This window comes from Rhinolophus sinicus, chromosome 8 (genome assembly GCF_057876585.1).
Source record: "Rhinolophus sinicus isolate RSI-liver-muscle chromosome 8, RSI-T2T, whole genome shotgun sequence".
Classification (NCBI taxonomy): domain Eukaryota; kingdom Metazoa; phylum Chordata; class Mammalia; order Chiroptera; family Rhinolophidae; genus Rhinolophus; species Rhinolophus sinicus.
Genome location: NC_142508.1, coordinates 61,458,710 through 61,477,852, shown reverse-complemented (window position 1 = coordinate 61,477,852; position 19,143 = coordinate 61,458,710). Strand labels below are relative to the sequence as shown.

Below are 19,143 nucleotides of genomic sequence, written 5' to 3'. Positions count from 1 at the left end.
ATCAGAATAGCAACAGGAGGTGGAATAACAGTAGCTGGGAGCCGTCAAGTAGCACCCTCCCCCAACAGGCAAGGGCACAGGGGCTCAGAGCTCAGGTCCCTTTCAGCTTTTGGTTCTGCAATTAATCAGCAGTTCTGTCATGTGATGCCATATATGATCCTGGGCAAGGTGTGCACCCTCTCTGCGCTTTCATTTTCTCATTGGCAAAATGAGGATGATTCTAGTAACTTACTTACATGTGTTTTATGAGCATTAAGAGTAATAACCCATGAAAAATACCTGGAACATGACAAGCACTCAAATGTTATTATAAATGAGAAAACTGAAGGCAATTGATACGTCTAATTCAATCAATGCAGCCCATCCATCCCCCTGGCCGAAGTGATTGGTTCAGGGACAGACAATGCGAGAGCATCAGATGGTGCAGGAGCTACTGGAAGGGATTCCCTCTTTACTTGTAGATAGTCTGGTACGAAGCTGTGAGGTCTGGCATTGCTGCAGCCATTTTGACACCATGAGTGAAGCGTCTCGAGTGGCCTGAGATGGGGAACGGCACAGAGTGGAGACAGAGGATGAAGCCCACTGTGCAAGAGACAGGGCACACAGACTATAAGTTGGATCCCATGTGACACCATTTGAACCTCTGGATCAAGCTGAGCCTGAAGTACCTTTGGACTTTTCAGTTATATGAGTTGATATATACCCATTAGTGTTTAAGTCCATTTATGTAGGATTTTCTTTCATTTGTAACAAAAAAGGCCTAACTGATAATCCAAGAAGAAGACAATTCTTCTCATGGGAGCTGGACTTGGGAAACCTTTAGGAACTGAGGCTTCTCTCTCTTTACCTTAGGGTGGCAGAGCCTCTCTTTCACAGATTCTATCTCCATCTGCATGGCTCTTCCATTTTTTCCTTTCCCACCAGCAAGTGTCCTTACAATTTTGCTTTTCCTCGACTATCATTGCCACCTAGCCCAACTTGTCCTCAAGAGTCATAGCTTCTGTTTCCTCTAATGGCCTTGGCCTCTCTCGCTATTCCAAATGCCCAAGAGAAGAATCTGATTGGTCTAGTTTATCTTTTTATGTCAGGCCATTCAAAACATAGGTTGCTGCCCAGCTGTGCATGGCACCTACCCGTTGATCCAGTTGGCTGTGACAGGGGGGCAAGGGATGAGGGAAGTGGTGGGCCGTGCAGAGAGGGGCTGTTTCCCTTAGAGAGTGGGCCACCGTGGTCTTGACACTTCTCATACTGGGTGCTCAATGTGGAAAACTCAAACAGGCAGAGGGAAATATTTGCTGTAAACCTGGGTCAAAAACATTCCGACCAATGAGTCCAAATGTAAAAGGGAGAGTGGAGGGGAGGGAGTGACTTCTAGAACAGCGGTTGGCAAGCTTGTTTGGTAAAGGACCATATAGTAAAATGTTTTGGCTTTGTGGGCCATAGGGTCTCTGCGTCAACTACTCAACTCTACGGTTGTAGTGCAAAAGCAGTGACAGACGATATAAAAACACATGAACATAGCTGTTTCAATTAAACTTTATTTACAAAAGCATACGGTGGGCCAGATTGGGCCTGTGGGACATACGTTGCTGACCCCTGATCTAGTACAATGGATTCTAGGCTTTCTCTAACTTCTCTAAGCCTCAGTCTCTTCTTTCATGAAAGAGGGACACTAATAAAACCTATGTAGAAGGATTGTTGTAACGATTCAGTAAAATGATGTATGTAAATTACTTAGCACAATGTCACAGATTAGATAGGTATTGGCTGCTTTTATTCCTTTATCATGTAGTGGGATCTCAGAATAACTGGATTCTAGATCTATCAATTTGCTTTATGAATCTAGAAGAATCCCTTCATCTTCTCTGAGCTGAGCTGGGAGCTGATAATCCCTCTTTCCAGAAGGTGAGATGGGATCACTAAAGAAAGGGGTTGGATGGGGGTAGAGAAAGACAAGGCCCAGGCAAGGAGGGCAAAGGGAAATATGGCTGCAGATGACTCTGAACCTGTCGGACCTTGGTGTGAGGCTGACTTGGCCTCTGCGTGGGGACCTGGCCGGGAGCCCTGGGCTCCATTTGGAAACAAACCCACTCCATTTCCTGCCAGAAGGGGACTTCCTGGTGGCTGGGAACTTGGCTCCTTTCACCAAGGGTAGGAAAAGTGTCCCCAGAGGAGCAGTGTGTCATTTCCAGGCTTCTCCAGGAGAGAGCAGGGATGTTGGAGTGAGGTGCTAAAAGATAAGGGCTGCATTCCATTCATTCATGAATTCATTTAAAATTTAATTCATTTGTGCTGTCAGAAAAAAAAATTATTAACCATCTGCTTTGTGCCAGGTACTATACTAGGCCCTGGGGATTCAACGGTTAGCAAAACAGAAGTGGCCCCTCCCCTCAGGAGTTTAAAGTCAAGTGTGGGGAAGACAGATATGGATTAAACCACACAGTTGAATGTAGACATGCAAAGTGAGTGCATAATGGCAGTTCTGTAAATATCTAACATTTATGAAAAGTCATCCTGAGAGTGAATTAACCAGGAGAAGGGAGGTGAGGTGTATTCCGGAGCTTTAGACCCCAGGCCCAAAGGCTCTGCGGTGGGGGAACTAGGAAGGCCAGTGGGACCAGAGCTTCAGGTGGGTGGGGAAGTGTGGTGGGGGTGACCCTGCAGAGGCAGACGTTGGCCAGGGCCCATCTCCAGGGGTGGTGGGAACCTCCTTTGCACCAAGGACAAAACTCTGGAGAAGGGTGCAGGTGTGACAGCTTAGCAGCCAACATCAGCAGCAGTTGTGAGGTTGGGGGGAGCCCTGTCCAGTGAAGGGGATTGGGCCAGGGCCCAATAGCGGCTGCTATACGCTGGGGAGGACCAGCTGCATCGAGCAGTGCAGGTAGAAGAGACAACTCCAGCCACTCTGGAGTGGTGGCCAGTGAGGAGGACCCAGTGTTCCAGCAAGTGACCTCCAGCCCCCACTACTAGCTACCTGGTTATCACTGCCCTTCCTCACACTCTGACACCATCCTGGAGATGGAGGCCGGGAGAAGATGGAAAAGCCTGAGCATTTATCCAGAAGAAACCAACGCCTCTAAAGTGTCCTTCTAAGTAAACAGCATGGTGGTACCATAAACTGGAGAGTTTAAAGTGTGTCCTCCCATTCCTGCCCCCTCCCCAGCAGGGTGGGGCACTTGAGGAAGATTAGACCAATTATGGGAAACAAAGAAATTGTATTTTCCTTGCGCATCTACCTGAGTGATTTGTGACCCTGCAACACTCAGCTCTTTGTCATCCCCCCTGGAGGTAGAATGGAGGTAGGGATCCTGTCTATTTTGTTCATTCCTTTTTCCCAGCTCTCAGCACAATTTGCGGCCCATATATACTCAGTGAATAATTGTTGAATAAATGAATGACTAAATGAAGGACAGCAGATTAGATGAGAATGTTTCTGCTTAAAGAACCAGGACCCTCTGGAAGCGCTAGAAATGAGCCCTTGCTCTGACCTGGCCAGCTCAACCCCTGGCAATCAAGTGCCAGGCAGCAGGCCCACTTGGGTTGCCCTCAGGAGGGCAGCTGCTCACCTGGCTGGGGGTGCAGCACCATCTGGTGAAGAGGAGCTGCCTGGCTGTCATCCTGTCCTCTCATTCATTAATCCCCAGGCCTAGCTCATGGCTGCTTCCCTGCCCTGCCTTCCTGATCTCGTCAGGGAATCCCCTCACAGGCAGGCTACAGGATGGGGCTCAGGGTGAGCAGGCCTAAGCTGGAAGAGGCCCAACGGGGCGCTTCTTAGAATCTTCAGCTCCTGCTGTGATTGCCAGTGGTCTGATATAGGAGCCAGACGCCCAGGCCGAGCCCAGCCTAGGCCAGCTGTGTTGGAGGATGGCAGAGGAAGAGGTCCAGGAAGAAGAGAGAAGCAGAGGGAGAAGGGTAGGGGAGGAAACAGGTTGTGGTTTTCCAGGAGTATCATAGCCAGTTAATGAGGTCTGGGCCTCCAGCGTCACCTGCCCATTGTAGGTGCCAACTGTGTCCTGCCAAGATCCCCTCTAACAATGGGACATTCCGCAGTTACTGTGAATGTTGAGGGCTCAAAGTTGCACCACTCTCTGGAGAATTGCCACCTTGCCCTGAGATGCCCCCACTGTGGGACGACCCATAGACAGTGACTGACAGATACAGAACATCATGGCCTGGCTCCTTGCCTCAAGGTGAGAGAACAATGCGGCACCATTCATACCCCAGTGTTTCCCGTGGAATCTGGCTGTGGCCAGACGTCCACTGAACCCGCCTCTTTGCTTGGCTTCTTCCCCTGCCTCTGCCTTTCCCCTGGCTCCTCCAGCTTCCCCCTGAGTGCCCTCCCTCAATAACTCATTTGTATGAGAGTCCCATCTCCAGCTCTGCATTTAGGTCTGACCTAAGACAGGCTCTCAGACTAAAACTTTTCTCTTGCCACTCACTGGGAAGCCCACTGCTTCAGTTTCTGGGAGCATCTAGAAATGTGTGTGTTTTCACGTGAAGGCAGGGTGGCATCCAGCATCTCAGCATGCCAGGGGTGTGCCCGCAAAGCGTTCTAGCATCACCATTTATCAGCTGTATGAACTTGGACCAAGACTTCAACTTCGCAGAGTTTCTATTTCTGCCTCTGAGGAATTGGGATCATTAAACAGTCTTGCAGGGTGGCTGTGAGATAGGAAGAGCCAGGGAGCCAGCGACAAAGAAGTTTGGCTTTTGAGTCAGACAGACCACCCAGCTGAGTGACCTTGGGTGTATGGTTAACTTCTCTAGCCTCTGTTTTCTCATCCAAAAGTTGAAGATAATAATAGTCCGGAAACTGTAGGTTCCTGAGAACACTAAATGTGTGTGAAACATTCAACACAGAGCCTGGCCCATTTACTGAAGTAGCCATAGAAAGTTTATATGGCACCTGACACAGACTAAGTGAGTATTGTTATTTTATTATTGTTTTTTAAATGTATAATCTGGGTTGGGAGGCCTTTACTTACTTACTTATTTATTTATTTATTTATTTATTTATTTATTTGAGGAGGGCGCAGCTCACAGTGGCCCATGTGGGGATCGAACCAGCAACCTTGGTGTTGTTAGCACCATGCTCTAACCAACTGAGCTAACTGGCCACCCCAGTATTGTTATTTTTATTAATGGAGATGCTATGTCTAAAATCAGATGGTAATAATAACAAAGACCATTGGTAATCTGGGAGAGGTGCCCCAGAAGTGTGGCAGATGGAACCCTCAGGGCCTGATATGTCATGGGCTGAGGAGGGGTAGGCAGATGGAACCCACCCGGGCTTGTGCTTGCGTCTCAGTCAACTGGCATGAACCCCAAGGCCACTGTCCTGTAGCAGCCGGCCGCCAGTGGCTTGCCTGTGTGCCAGCCCATTTGTCACCCTGTCATCTCCTCCACACTTGAAAGCAGATCCCCAGGGATTGTGGACAGAGCCGGCAGAACAAGGAGTTGCTTTTATTCTCTAGGACTGGAAAAAGGGAGGCAAGGCTGGTGAATAGCAAAGAATGCCCAAGGGCTTGTCCTTGTGGGGAAGATGTTTTGATACAATGTGAAAGGTGCAAATTCTGTCTTTCAAGAAGAGCAGGGGTCAGCGAACTCTGGCTCTCAGGCAAATCCAGCCACCTCCTGTGTTTGCACAGCAGGCAAGCTGAGAATGGTTTTTCCGTTTGTGAGGGGGTGAAAAGGAAAAGAGTATTTTATGAAAATTCTATGCAATTCAAATGTTAGTGCCCATAAGTAAAATTTTACCAAAACACAGCCACACCCATTCATTTACTTATTGTCTGCGGCTGCTGAGCTGAGGGCTGCAAAGGAGGCTCTGTGGCCCACAAAGCTGAAAACGTTTATTGTCTGGCCATTTTCAGAAAAGGTTGCTGACCCCTGACTTAGGGCATCAGATTGGGTAGAGAAGAAAGTTGCTTCTTCCTTGCTTATATTTGTTTTTCCTCTGCTATTCTACCCTTTTTGGGAACCTTTCCTTTCAAAATGCTTGGTACTTTTAAAATACCTGGCTCATGCAGAGGAAGAATCTGATTAATAAAATCACACCGAGGTGTTGGTGACTTAATGTATTACACCCTCCTTCTCCCAGGAGATTGGACTGAAAGAATAAATCTTTGAGTGGTGGTATTTTAGGAACTGCATAGTGTGTGTGTGTGTGTGTGTGTGAGAGAGAGAGAGAGAGAGAGAGAAGGACGGAGGGAGGGTGGGAGGGAGGGAGAAGGAAGGAAGGAAGGAAGGAAGGAAGGAAGGAAGGAAGGAAGGAAGGAAGGAAGGAAGAAAAGAAAGAAAGAAAGAAAGAAAGAAAGAAAGAAAGAAAGAAAGAAAGAAAGAAAGAAAGAAAGAAAGAAAGAAAGAAAGAAAGAGAAACAAAGAAAGAGAAACGAGTAGTCACAAAGGATGAAAGCTGCAGAGCCCGGCCCAAAGGAAGTAGACAAATAGATTCTTTGAGTATGAGAGTATGAGCCCACCTGAGTGGCTCCTGGGACCTCTGAGGACAGGTTAGATAAGGTGCCGCCCTTTCTGACGTGACCTCTAACCCCGTATGGAACAAGGCTCCTTTGATCATTGCACAGCACTGGGAGGACATGGAATCTGTGAACAAGTCAGGACAGTGGGGGCACCACCTCAACTCCAAGGCACCGTCCGGGAGGTCAAACCCCTGTGGCTTAGTCAGAGGACAGGTGACAGCTGGCTTTATGCCTTTGTTGGCCTTGACACTTGCTCTGTGGGCCTTCGGGGCTCTGGGTATCAGCTGCTTGCCTTTATGCAGCTGCATACTTTGTCCTCTCTGCTGCCTGGATCTGAAGGGCAGTCACAGCTGGAGGGCAGGGCCAGTTCAGCTTGGCCACTGCTGCTCGGCTGTCCCACAGACTATGGCCCAGCCATCTGACTTCAGGCTCTCATTGGCGGACAACCGCAGTGGGGTTTCACCCAGCCTGCCACCTGTGGTTTCTGTTCTCCAAGTAGGGAGGGTTCCCTACTAGAACCAGGGTGAGCTTTCTGAAATGAAGCTGTTCTGGGCTGAACTGTGTCCCCCCAAATTCATATGTTGAAGTCCTAACCCCCAACACCTCGGACTGTGACTGTATTTGGGGATAGGAGCTTGAAAGAGGTAATTAAGTTAAAAGAAGGCCATTCGGGTGGGTCCTAATCCAATCTGACTGGTGTCCTCTTAAGAAGGAAATATTTGGACACAGAGACATCACGCACACCAAACTCCTTGCAGTTGCCAGTGTGACTTGTAGTTCCCCATTGCTAAGCCTTTGCATAGGCTGTATCCTGTGCAAAGCTCTTTCCCCAACCTGGCAACTCCCATCCCTTCTTCAAGACTTCTTCCCAGCGCCTCCTCCACCGTCTTCCCGGGTAGGAACACCAGCTTGGGCTCTGGTGGAAGTTACATGCTGGATTTCCCAGTGTCCAGTTCAGTCGCTCCTGGAGGACAAAAGCTGTGCTTCATTTATCTCTGTGGGCCCAGAACTCAGCACACAGCCAGACCCGTGGTATGTACAGCTTCCCTTTGTGAGTGTTTTCTCTGAGGTCAGTGGTGGGTGCTCAGTTCAGCGGCATGATCGCTGTTAACTCTCAGCTGTCAAGTGGGCATCATACATATCCCGCCTCCTAAGGCTGCAGCAAGGAGTAAACATTGTGATGTAGCTAAAGTGCTTGGCATGTAACAGCGTCTGTGGGCTTTGCTTCCACCAGCTTCCACCTGCTGCCTTCTTCAGGGACCACCTGAGCCACTTCACCTGCAAGGGAACCAGACGTGCTCATGTGGGGATCAGCCTGAGGCTGAGACTTTACCTGACATCATGCCCTGGCTTGGTCTCCTTCCCCTCCCGTCCTGCTCCCTCTACCCCTAACTGCTTCCTCCAGGCAGCATTTCCTTGATCAACCACTTGCCCCCAAATCCTTGTCTCAAGTTCCTCTTCTGGGAGAGTCTGACCGAATAGGAAATTGGCAACCTTTTTTCTGCAAAGGGCCAGATAATAAATATTTAATAAATATTTTAGTCTTTGCAGGCCACGTAGTCTCTGTCATAGCTACACAGCTCTGCCATCGTAGCAGGAAAGCAGCCATAGACAATACATCAATGAATGTGCTAGGCTGTGTTCCAGTAAAACTTTATTTGTAGAAACAGGAGGTGAGCTGGATCTAATCTGGGGGGGGGGGGGGGGCCAGGTTTGCTGAACTTTGACCAAAAACAACAGCCGGGAAGCTTGGTGCTCTGTCACATCCCCATTCGTTTTTAGATGAGGTTCGGAGAAGTTATGTAACCCTCCCAAAGTCACAGGCTGACGAGCACCGTGTGTAGCAGGGCCTGGCTCTGAAGCCTCTCTGCTCTGGCTCTGAAGCCTCCCTGCCGGGCTGCCTCCTACTGTAGGGGGTCTCGTAAGTGAATGGCTTCAGGTGTCTTCCAGGGTGAAAGAGAAAGGGGGTACAGGTGAGAAAGTTCTGGTTGGCTTAACTTCCCTCCATTTCCAGAAGGAAGAGTAGAAAATGTGTGCCTGGGATGGGGGAGGGGGATGCATCGCCCCTAAAGTTCTGGGTGATTTCCACCAAATTATTAATTGGTTCGTTTGCTTTCCTGAAGCACTGGGTAGACGGAGAAAGACTCCTAGAATCCTTTGTGAAACCTACATGCTGGAAAGATTTTAAAAATAGCACCAGGCCCTTTGACAAGTCGAGTGCTAATTACCCGGATGCTCTGGCATCCCAGCAGATGAGAGCCCTGCAGAGGGTTGGAGCCCTCCCCCAGCAGCCCTCCCCCAGCAGCCCTCCCCCAGCAGCCCTCCCCCAGCAGCCCTCCCCCAGCTCTGAATCACGAAGTCTTTGTTGAGCAGTGAGGTGAGGCTGCCAATATGCCCGAGTTTCCCAGCTCAGGCCTGGTAGCTGTTTCATTCTAAGGGTCTCCAACCTGCACACGAGTGTCATGGGCACATGGCAGATCCTCGCTTCCTGCACACATCAGAGAGTGGGGTGGGGGCGAGAGGAGCCGAGGTCTGGCCCACGTGGTGGCTGGCGGACTCAGGAAGCTTTCCGGCTAATTTTGTGTGTGTGCCTGTAAACATTTTCTTAGCAAAAATAATTTATATTCATTGTAGTAAATGCTGCTCAACAAAAAGAAGAAAAACCACCCACAATCCCCCCGTCTCCCCTCTCCCTGGGTTAGCAATTTATTAACATTTTGGTTTACTTCCAGTCTTTTGCCTTTGAATATATTTACACATTATTTATTTGTTAGAAAAATGGGATCCTTCTGTGCATATGGCTTCATTTCCTGACATATTTTGATCATCTTTCCATGTCATTGCTTACTTTTCTACAGTGTCTTTTTAAATGGCCGTGCATGATACACGCTTTGCATGTGAGTATGATAACTTCTTTTTTTTACCAATTCCCTATTGTTAGGGAAAAGGTATTGCTTTCCATCATTTTGCCATTATAAACCAAGTAACTAAATCTTTGTTCAAGTCCTTGATGCTCCCTTTACATTTGTTTGGTGTGGAATTGCCGGGGCTTGGCGTAGGTTGCCTTTGGTGAGACTGAAGGCTTACGGATCTGTTCTAAGTTATCTGCAGCTTCTTGATGAGACATTCTAAAGGAGCAATGAAGTGCACATGTTCTAAAGGCTGAAAGTCTGGGTTTGAGTGCCAGCTCTGTCTAGAAAAGGTTTGGGACCCTGGGCACATTACTTAACCTCAGTTGCTATATCTACGACATTGGAACAATAGTACCTAACTTTTTTGTATTACTGGGATAATAATTCGTCTCTCTGCCACTGATCTGGCTTGGTCCCCTCCTGCTCTTGTCCTTGCTCCTGCTCCCCCTGCCTTACTGAGGGAACACATCATGTCCATGACATGTCCACCACAGGACCTTTGCACTTGCTATCCCTCAGGATGATACATTCTTCCTCCAGATTTCCACATGGTTTACTTCCTTACTTTTCTCAAGTCTTGGCTCAGATTACCCCCTTTCTGACGATCTCCTCTCCACCTTTCTCCGTCCCTTTACTGGGTTGTATTTTTCTTATACTACTGTGACCTCCTGACATACGACATATCTATTTGCTTTTGTCTATTTCCCTTCCACCCCAAGAATATAAGTTCCTTAAGGGCAAGGAGTTTGTTCACATTATTTTGTTCATGCCCACGTCCCTTAGTATCTGAGTTATATTGCCTGTTACATAGAAGGTGCTCAAACATAAGTTTTAGGACAGATGAATTTTGCATGGGAAGTACTGAGCACGGTGCCAAGCCCAGGTTAGGGTGCAATAAATTGTTATTCAGAAGCTACTCAAAAAGCTGACTGCAATGATTGAGAAGTTGGCATGTTCCGGGGAATCTGAGCAGTAGTGACACTCTGAAGAGACAGAAAGTGAGAGGTAGGAGGGAGGTCCTATTCCCCTGCTTCTTCAGCTCTTGTACAGGGGTTGGGGTTGACTGGGCTGCTGGGCATTGGGGAGGTGTGGCCACGGTGTCCCTTCTGCTCCCTTTCATGTCCTTTCTCCTTGCGGGTGCTGCCCCTCCTTCCCCAAATACAGTTGCCTCCTAACTATTTGCTTCCTGGGCTATTTGATTTTAAAGGGGAGACAGGCAGCTGGAAGCCTGTGAAAACCAAGGACCTTCCCTCTCCTGCATCTCCTTTCTCCTTGAGCTGCATTTCTCCTCTGTTTCACCCGCATTCTCCATGCTGCAGGTGCATTGAATTGCTTGCTGCACCCTGAATGCTCCCTGCCATCTCTGCGCTTTTGCATATGCTGTTCTCTCTGCCTGGAGCACCTTTCCTCCGTTCTCTCCACTCCTCCACCCATCCCAGCCAACTCTTGCTCAGTCTTCAATACTCAGCTTAGGTTTCACCTGGAAAATACCTGTAACTCCCCCTCCCTAGTCTGGTACCTCCGCTGCCTCCACACTTTTTGTGCTCATTGTTTTTCTCACACTGTGTTATAATTCTCTGTTTTCTTATTGGCCTCTCCCACTACACTGCCAAGGGGAACACAGGGACTCTGCAGTGCTCGCCACTTCCTCAGTGCCTTGCCTGACAGAAAAGCTGCTCTACATTGTTGAGCGAATGCATTAATGATGATGAAATAGGTGCCGAAAATGTCTTCTGGATGGGACATCTGCTCAGGATCCCACAGTGAATTGGTGCCAGGGCCTGGAGTCTCGGGGTCTGTCTCGTAGGCCAGGCACTTCCATGGTTTCTGGGTAAAGCATCCTATGTGTCTAGAGGAGCGACATTCTCTGCTCGGTGTCCCAGCCCTGTCAGATTCAATGCTTCAGCCAGTTTCTATAAATGTGAGCATTTTAATTGGGCAGCAGCTGCTATGGTAACTGGCTGACTCTTAGAGCTTGGGGACTGGGAACCGACCAGAGATCAGATAACTTTTAAGATGCTCTTTCTGAATTGTGCTGGTGTTTGGAAGCTCACCAATGAGAACTGACTTTGCTCAAGTACCCCACGATGTCAGCACTCAGTGCTTCCCTCTCTTGGGGATGGGAGCCCCAAGGCCTTTGCCTGGTCATATTTGTGGTGTTTCCAGCTTATCCTCTGGATCTCACATTGTTTGGGGCTCAGAGATTTTCCTTGGTGATAAGACTGGAGGGGCGGGGGTATGGTAGAGCAGGGAGAGGAAGGTCACACTCACGTTCAGTATTCTGTTCCAGTCAAACTTCCAAGTATCCATCCAGGCTCATGGGCACCTTCTCCTTCTGGAGCTTTCTTAAGTGGCAAGACGATGTTTTTGAAATATTCACTGATGGTATTGCCCCTTTGGCTTTTTCTCTCCCCATTGAGACTGTACGGCTATGTGGTCAACATGTGTGCAGCACACACAGCTGTGCACATGCGTACAGCTGTTCAGGTTGTGCACTGCATTAAGTCCACCCAGGCTGGCTGTGTGTGTGATAGCCCTGGGAAGGGATGTGACAGCAAAGGTGAAAGAAGTTGCTTCCAGGATTTTCCATTCAAAAGTCTTGGCACTAGAACAAGAGGAATTTGAAGTATGGACCAAAGGATGAGAGAATGCTGGGTAACTAAGAATAAGGCTTCTTCATTCCCAGCCTCAATAAAGAATTCCTTGGGGGTATCAGAAGGAGATAGGACAAGTGCATAGCAGTTAGTGGCTTAGTGGGAAGAGGACCCTGTACTGTGTTTTCTGGGCTAAGTCTGGGTTGGGCAAAAACTGGTTTGCAGAACCCAAGAGTCTGAGCAACTTGTGCCCAATTTTCCAAGTGGAGCTCCAGGAAAGAAGGCAGTGCATGGGAAATCTAGGCAGACAGGGCCTCCAAGGGCGAGGGGCAGCAGGATTCCAGTGCTGTGGATGTGGCTTTGGAGCTGGCCAGGGAGTTGCTGCAACTGAGCGATCCTGTGGCCAGGATGGGCCATGACTGAGCAGCTGTGTGGACCAGCGATGAGGATGAATGGAGTGATGGCTGAATCCTAAAAGGCCTGAGTGGATTAAGATAGCAAGAATCAGATCTCCTTCCACCTCCACCCCTCTATGCTCTTGGGAACTTAAATGCAAGGGTGTGGGGAAGTGGGGTTGGGGGTTCCTCTATTTGGCCAAGATTTAGTGTCCGTTCTGTGGTGGGATGAGAGATCAGAATAGAAATTAAGCTGCATTAAATAAAAATAAGGTAATGTTTCTTGGCTTTCAGTCCTGAGTCTTGCATACAAGTTTTATTCCCACAACAGCACGTTGCTCAGAGATTCTCAAAAAGAAGCCTGACTGGCCATCGCTGCTTATACTAGTGTTTATCCATCAGGGCTCTAAGTAGACTCACCTGCGGAGCTTGTATAAACACATGTGCTTTTAGACTCAGAGAATCATAATAACTTGGATGGGGCTGGTCTGTGTATTCCACTGGCGAGATTAGTGTGTAAAGAGTAGCCAGTAAGGATCTTTCTTAGCTGAATTTGCTGTGTGCGTTTGGGAGAATCTGTTGCTCTTTTTCCTGTTTCTTTATCCATAAAAGTGGGTAAATCTCCTCTCTTCTTGTGAGTGACTCTGAACACTCAGACATTCTCAGAGGAAAGATCTTAAATATACGGCAGGGCGGTTCATTAAAATAATTATTGTTTAAAAAGGGAGTCTTTGCCACTTAGAAATTCATCCTTTAATGTTAACAGATGAAATAATAATGATGAAGGTAAGAATGATAAAATTAGCTCCCTATAGGCGGAAGGAAGGAACAGGTAGAGGGTACAGGGTCCAACGCTGAACTTCTTAGAATGTACCTTTTCTGTAGATTTGACTTGGAACCGTGGAAATCTTTTACTGATTACAAAGTAAAATTAACTCAAAAATGGAAATAATCCCAGAACACTGAAAGAAACATGAGACTTGTGAACCTAATTGTGTATCAAGTTGGAGGCACACAAAGAGAAATTATTTCAAACGACTTTTAAAACACAGTAATTTCACTTCACATACCTAATGGAATATATACTAAGAAAAATAGATCCTAAATTGTTTTCAGTAAAACTGTCAGTAGAAATAATATTGGTATTATTCAAAACTATTTCACACAAACATATATATATAGTAAAATAAAGCAAATACGTAATGATGTCATTACAAACCAAGATTTTCAGCATCAGAGAGAAGAGATGCAAATATAAAACTAGAGACTTCACATAAAAATTCTGTAATTTAAAATTTGAATTGGAAATAGTTTAAATCTATGATGTAGTTTTCTCTTTTAAAATACACACACACACACACACACATACTATATACATACATGTACGCACATACCATTTGTATTTCCTACATCTGTAAACTCCAAAAGCCTAGAACACTGACCAACTCCATAGCAATGGAAGCCCAGGACGCAGTTCATAGTCTCCAAAACCATGCCGAATAAAAGTGGAACATTTCAACAAAATGTACAACCTGACTTGTTTAGATCCTGACTTGAGCAGAATAACTTTAAAGAAACATTTATGAAATGATCAGGACAATTTGAAGACTAATTTGATATTTGACGAAATTAAGGGATTATGGTCATTGTGTTTTGGCTATGTTTTTAGACAGAGATCTTTTCTTTTTAAGATATATATTGAAGTATTCAGAGATGACAACTCATAGATTTACTTCAAAATAATCCAGTAAGAATGCGGGGAAAAGTAGGTGGAGGGAGAGAAGAAAAATGATTGGACACGTACTCATCATTGGTTACTTGGGGGTTCATTGTACTATTCTTTCTACTACTGCATATGTTTGAAAATTTCCATCAAAACATTTTTTTTTTTAGTAGCAAGCAAAGGAGGAGGAGGAAGGAGAAAGAAGGGTAGCATTCCGTAGATCTCTCAAGTTGAAGGAATTTTAAATTGTCCTTAAAGAGAGAAATCCAGGCACCTCCTAGCAGCACCCCACTTCCTTCTGCCCCCAAAGCCATGTGCCTACAGGGCCGAGAAGCACACGATCAGTGGGTGACCTAAGCAGTGATTTGGAAATCATGGCAGTGAATTGGATAATCCGCTTAGAGGCAGCTGGCTGAACTGGCTGGTGGAAGGGCAGCCATAAACCTGGCACAAGCAGAGAGAACTGGGGAATGGGACCAGCTCTGGGCTCTGATCACTCTTTTCTGTGATCATGGCTTTGAAAGGGGACAAGTCCTAGTTTTTAAGGTGGCATAGTCCTACTTAGAAGGCATCACTGGGGAGGTATCAACTGAGGACGGCTCTGGAGACATTTGTGTGATTCCAGGTTTAAAGGATTTTATAAAACGAATGCTTCTTTTTCAGATTATGAAAAGAATGTAATCTTAATCACACGTTATTAAGTAACATCATGAAAAAACAATGTTGCATGAAAGGAGCCAGATATAACAGAATCAGACTATATTATTTCATTTGCAAATAATTCAAAAACAACAGAATTAAACTGCATTGTTAGAAACACATAATTAGGTGATGCTTTAGGAAAAACAAGGATGTGAACAACAAGACAGTGAGGAGAATGGTTATCTTTAGTGAGGAAGGTGGAGACTATGCTCAGAAAGGACGCAGGCAGGGCTTCTGGCGTCCCCGTGTGGGGGGTGGTTACGTAGGTGTTTATTCTCTAATTTACTAAGTTGCACATTTATTTTATGCATGTCTTTCTGGATGTGTCATATTTCACAATATAAATATAAAACAATATACTTTGCCTGTAGAAAATTAGGAAAAGTACAAAATAGAAAAAGAAATGTCATCTATGATCACGCCACTTGCCGAGATGGTGGGCCCTTGAACAGACTTTTTAATTCAGGCTAAAGTGAGTCCTTCCTATCATCTAAAAGCTGAAAAACAAAAAGGAAGATTTAAACATGTAAGAGACTTTTTCTCACATAGAAAACGTCCAGAGGTGGGTAATTCTGCCTGTCATGGAGGCCCCACAGTGCCGTCAGACTGATCCCCACATCTCTGCTTTGTCACCTTTAGTGCACGGCCATCTATAAGTCACCTCATGGTCTAACATAGCTGCCAGTGTGCCAGCCATTAGCTCTCCACGCCAGGTTATAGAGGGGGGGAAAAAGGAGGTGGGTGGATGCCTTCTTTTTTGAAGCGTATTTCCAGAAGTCCCACACAATACTTCTATTTACATTTTGTTGGCCACAACCTAGTCACTTGGCTATACCTAGATTCAAGGGAGTCTGGGAAATATTGCTGCCCAAATACAACTGGCTTCCTGTGATAAAGGAGGAAGGGGAGAATGGTTGTTGGGATAAGCATCAAACAGTCCCTACCTCAGCTGAAAGGTTCTGCCAGCGGCAGTGTTACCTACATACTCTCACCTCTAAGGGTAGCTGGCGCAGAACAGGCATTTCTGGATGTGACAGTGGGCTGAGGTAGGGAGCATCCATGCCATAACCACATAGAAATCACCCTGGGATCCTGGAAAGTCGCCTGTCCTGCATTGCAGTGGTTTCCTTGTGCCTCCTACCTCTTCTTGCTCTAATGTGTCCTTCTTTTGATCCCTCTTCCAAACCTCCAACTCTAAAATGCGGTAGAGTGATTTCCAGAAATCTTTAAAGGGTTTTGTTTTGCTTTATTTTTTTTCAGCGCGCTGTGCTTTCCAAAGTGCTTTTGCACACATGGTTCTTACAAAGCCCTGTTCATAGTCATAGGAGGACCTTGCCGTTTGCCATGCGGATGCCGAGCACTTGTACGGGCCTCGTGTCACTTCATCCTCACAATGGCCTGAGCAGCTGGAACTGCTGGAAGCCCATTTTCCAGATGAAGAAAAGGCATCTCAGAGAGGTGAACTGACTTGCCTGAGGTCACAGAGGATGTAGTTAGGATTTGAACCCAGTTCTGTTTGATTCTGAAGCCCCTGCTCAATCATAAGGCAAGAGGGACTCTTGTTCCCATTTGATCGCTGAGGAAAAGAAACCCTAGAAGAGTTCAAGTGACTTGTAAAAAAGATTATAAATCAAGCGGGTGGGGATGCCAACCTCAGGATCTGGGCTCCCTGCCCTCTCACCACTGAGGTGCCCGGCCTCACTACCCAGGACCTCAAAGCGACACCCACACCAAGCTGACTGATGTGGCTCAGATTACCCTCAGATCCCTGCCCCTCCACACTGTTTCCAACCTAGAGGCATCCAGGCTAATCAAGGTCAAAGGAGAATTTGTGAGTTGTCTGGGAGAGGCTGCACACTTAGCAGGAGGGAGCAGGAAGCATCTTTTGATTTGTGAGCTAAGCCTTTTTGATCTGAAAATCAATAGGAGTAAATTGGTTAGACCCACGGAAGCTTTTCCCTGCCATGCCCTGTGTGCAGTAGCTCTTGAACTTGCCGTTGTCCTCCAGCACTGTGACTCCCTCCAGGACGGCCCCTGCGGTGCCCCTGAGGAAAAGCAGGCAGCAGATGGAGTTATCAATCTGCCGGCACCAAACAGGCGGTGTTTTTGCTGGTTTCAGCCCATGGAGTGACTTCAACATCTCTTCCCCACTGTTTGGCAGGGCAGCTGCCCCAGAGTCTTAGCTGGAGAAAGGCCTGGATTGAAGAGATCTTTATAGAAAATGCCAACAGGATTTTATTTAGCAAAGCCTCCTGGAGACCCCACAGGGAGGACCATGGGGCTCTTTTAAGACTCCCCAGCCTCATTCAAGGGGTGAGTACTGCGGCCAGCCAGGCATTTGGGAGGCATAGGCTGCTGGGCTGCAGCCCTGTGGAGCTTGTCATGTCCTGTCAATTACTTGGAAGCTTTCACTGGCCGCGTGAATAGTTTCAGCCGACCCAAAGCTGGAGGAAGGGAATGCTACGGTCATCTTGTTCACTCCAGGCTGAACCCTGGAAAACCAGACCTGCAGGGAATATCTTCCAGTTGTAAATAATTTGGCAGAGGACCTTGTACCCTACTTCAGTGCCTGGCACATCCTAGGCACTCAATGACTAAATGCTGAAAGAATGAATACATGAACAAATTGCCTCCACAACTAATGACTTTTGAACTAGGAAGTTCTGTGCAATCTCCGAGAATTCACATTTAATCATCATCAACGGTACAGGAGCGAGACAAGTGTGAGCCCAAGAAACTAGCACCTGGATGTTCCTAGAACTCTCCTCACTGAGCACTGGCTGCTACTCCACCCCTTATCCCATCGCAGGCAGAGTTCCTGGACTGTGGTAGCTACCGCATGATGGCCGAGACCGTGAGCTTCAGCGTCTGACAGATCTGAGTTCAAATGCAACCTGTGACCTGTTAGCTGTATGACCTTAGGCACATCACTTCATCCTGTTCAGACTCCCTTTCTCACCAGTAGAATGAGGCAATAGTTGTACCTAACTCTGGGGCTATTTGCAGAATTACCTGAGACAATGCATGTGAAAGAATGACCAGAGAGTTCAACCAACCTAGCCAAGGTCAAACAGCTAGTTCCCGGTAGATCCCAGATTAACATCTAGGTGATTCTGACACCAACATCTGTGGTCTTAGCCAATGTATTTTTTTAAAAAGGGGGACTTTGCTCTTTTTTTCCCCTTTATTTGCTTCTTTCCTCTTTAGGAGAAATAGTCTTTAGAACAATGGGTATAATGTGGGCTGATAACCCTTTCTGTGGCTGGGCCACCGTACTTCTTCTGAGCCACCTTAACAAGGCAATAGTCTCTGATGACTTTGAGGTGCTCCACCTGTTCTTCTCCAATGAGGAACACAAGATCTTTCCATCGATCGATCCACCCATCCGTCCGTCCATCCATCCCAGAAATATACTGAGCACCTGATGTATGTTAGATGTTAGGGATACAATAGAAAATAAAATGGACACAGTAAATGCCTGCCCTCATGAAACTTACTGTCTCCTTCCTGAGCACCTTTGGACAGAGGAGGCCAATTCTATGATGGGAAGTGACAGTGACCTGTTACTGTCTTCTGGTCTCAAACAGGTAATATAAGGCAGGCAGAGGGGTTGAGTGTAGTGTAACAGGGATAAGTGGGGAGCCTGGTTAACTGGAAAGTGCATGACCCCCTAAAGGGGTGGTCACTCCTCAGCTCCAGCTGGATGTGGCCCTGAGGTCCAGTGTTGTCAGATGTTTGTATTTTGTCAAAAGAAGGTGGAAATTAACATTTTTTTATGTGAGAGCTCCCAATTTTAAGATTTGGGCAATTGTCCTAATCCACCCCTGCCTGCCCCCCACCATTCCCTGTCCCCCTCTATGGGTCTGATCCAATCTATGGGCTATTGGTTTAAAAGTTTTGCTTTCTAGCAACCCAGTGGATTAGATAAGGGTGGCAGTCCCCATTTAATAGATATTATTTCATCCTTGCTACCCTTTGATCTTTTTAAAAATTCGAGATTGGGACTTTAGTCCTGTAACTATCACATGTTAAGAAGCATTTCTCTAAAATGTGCCTCTGGCTAGTAAGATTACTGAAGTATACCTAGAGAGTGCGTGCATACACATGCGTTTAGCTATGCGGGGATTGCTTTAATTTTTAAAGCGGTCTTGTTTAAGAAAAATGTCAGAAAGAAATGCATTGTAGGGAACCTTTGGTCTTCTTAGAGCCCACTGTGATGTGAACAATAAGAGCACAGGGACAGGAGAACACAACTCAAACTTAGAACTGGGGCACAGACAGTGTTTCATGTTTAGGTCACTGAACTGAATCCAGCTCAAGGCAAAACTGTCTAAACCA

At 46.8% G+C, this 19,143-nt stretch overlaps 1 non-coding gene across 1 annotated transcript; it reads right to left on the bottom strand.

The window, feature by feature from the left end:
* Positions 1–5,043: 5,043 nt before the first annotated feature.
* TRNAV-AAC (transfer RNA valine (anticodon AAC)) lies at positions 5,044–5,117 on the bottom strand. Its single transcript has one exon. It is a non-coding gene; the product is annotated as a tRNA-Val (tRNA).
* Between the last annotated feature and the right edge of the window lie 14,026 nt (positions 5,118–19,143).